General features: G+C 46.2%; 1 protein-coding gene across 5 annotated transcripts in view; it reads left to right on the plus strand.

Moving 5' to 3' along the window:
* SLC23A1 (solute carrier family 23 member 1) overlaps nt 1–2,106 on the plus strand; it is a 17,756-nt gene that overhangs the window by 8,104 nt on the left and 7,546 nt on the right. The window lies entirely within an intron of this gene.

Raw genomic sequence — 2,106 nt, forward strand, 5'->3', positions numbered from 1 at the left:
TTTTTTTTTTTTTGCAGTTATTTTTTGGGTGGGGCCAGGTTTGAACCTGTCACCTCTGGTATATGGTGGCGGTGCCCTACTCCTTTGAGCCATAGGCACTACCTGCAATGGCTATTTTTTTGCTGCAGTTGTCTTTGTTTAGCAGGCCTGGGCCGGAATCGAAGCCACCAGCTTTGGTGAATGTGGCGGGTGCCTGTCACTGAGTAGGGCACTGAGCCAAATCTGAGATTTTTAGTAATGTCCATCTGAAGGCCCGGCATGGTGGCTCATGCTTGCAATCCTAGCACTCTGGTAGGCCAAGGTGGGTGGATTGCTTAATCTAATGAGTTGGAGACCAGCCTGAGCAAAAACGAGACTTCATTTCTACTAAAAATAGAAAAAACTGAGGCAATAGGATCGCTTGAGCCCAAGAATTGGAGGTTGCTGTAAGATATGACGCCACGGCACTCTACCCAGGGTGACAGCTTTCTTTTTGTCTTTAAAAAATAATAATAATGTCCATCTGACACAGTCAATGGTGTCCCAGTTATTGCACCACACTGTCAGGGGACCTGACAAGGGCCTGGGCAAGTCTCCATGGAGACAGGAGTTAGTGCCTGCATCAGTGTAAGCACATAAAAGTAACAAGATGATGGCCCTCCACCCCAAGTCACTTAACAGTCTCAACATAGCCCCAGGTTCTGCCAGCCTCTCCCTCTGAAGTTCCAAGTGTTCATATGCATAGAGCACAGGAGTTGGAGGCTGTGTATAGCTAGTGAGTTTGAGGAGGCAGGGAGGGGCTAAGGTTTCCTAGGGTGATTTTAGGCTGGATCAGATGAGGGAGCTCTTGGTGGCAACTGTTGCTTGAATTGATGGGTAGGTATCTGACCATAGTACTCACTCCTCATTTAGAGGAAGCTGGGCTGGGGGCTGTTCCTATGACAGTAAAGTGGCAGCCTTAATGCCTAGGTAACTTGGGGAGATAGAGAGCATCTGGGTGGGCCTTTGCACATCAAGAGGCTTGTGAAAGGCCTCAGACTCAGAACTGCCTAGCTGAGTCCATCACACCCTCATCTCTCAACCCAACTGACATCAGCAACCATCCCTGCCATTGATCATTATGTGTCACATCCCAGTCCTTCTATGTGCACTGATGAGGAACCTGAAGCTCAGAGTGGTTAAATCGGTTGCCTAGGGTCACACAACCTGGATGCAAACCCAAGTCTGGCTGGATCAGAATCCAGTTCTTGACCTTGGAAGTACAAAAATGTTTTCCAGCCCTTACCCAGCTGACAGGCCACTTTGCATTTGTTCTTTCTCTTTACCTACCCACAGCCCAAACTTAGAAAGTAGTCATTTTAGAGCAACAAATCCTGGTAGAGCTTACCAGCTTGGCCCTGAATTAAGACACTGAGGAGGAGGTGCAAAAATGTGTAAGTCACAGTTTGTTTTGAGAAGCTCCTTGTACAAGATAGATAGAAAGTAAAACTGGGTCTAAATAAGCAATGAAGTCAATGAGGCTGGGCTGGAGTCACCCAGAGGGTTTCCTGTATAAGGGAGACTGGATGGGGCCTAGGAGAAAGGAAGGGAATTGGGGGAGAGAAGGGACTGCAGGTAGAGAGGCAGACGTAGGGTGATCAGACACCAGGACTATAGTCTGTGCCACACCTATGACTCTTCCCCCTCCACTCTACCTACCTGTGCTCCTCTATAGCCAGGCCTAGTCAAAACTGCACCATTTCTGGGAAGTCTTGCCTGAGGACCCTATTCTTTGCTAGTCGTCTACTTGAGAGCCTGAGATACATCTGGTTTGTACTACTCATGGGGTTGTTCTCAGCCTAGGATGACATCAAGTGGAAATCTCTCACTCCTTCTGCTAGATTTATAGTTTATATCTGAGTCTTTGTCAACCTCAACCCCAGAAAACTAGACATCTCCTATGCCCCTCCCCCATAGTTTTAAAAATTCCCCTAGGTGTAAAAAGTCACTGGTGTACCCCTACCCCCATTAAGGATTACACTTAGTTTTTCATTGTGAGATTGTCATATAAAAACAAGAGTTTATTTTCCAAATATGAAATCATAATATTGAATATTAACACTATTACAGTGTTGTTTTTTTTTTTTT

Source organism: Otolemur garnettii, unplaced genomic scaffold (genome assembly GCF_000181295.1).
Source record: "Otolemur garnettii isolate 467f Iridium unplaced genomic scaffold, OtoGar3 scaffold00003, whole genome shotgun sequence".
NCBI lineage: Eukaryota > Metazoa > Chordata > Mammalia > Primates > Galagidae > Otolemur > Otolemur garnettii.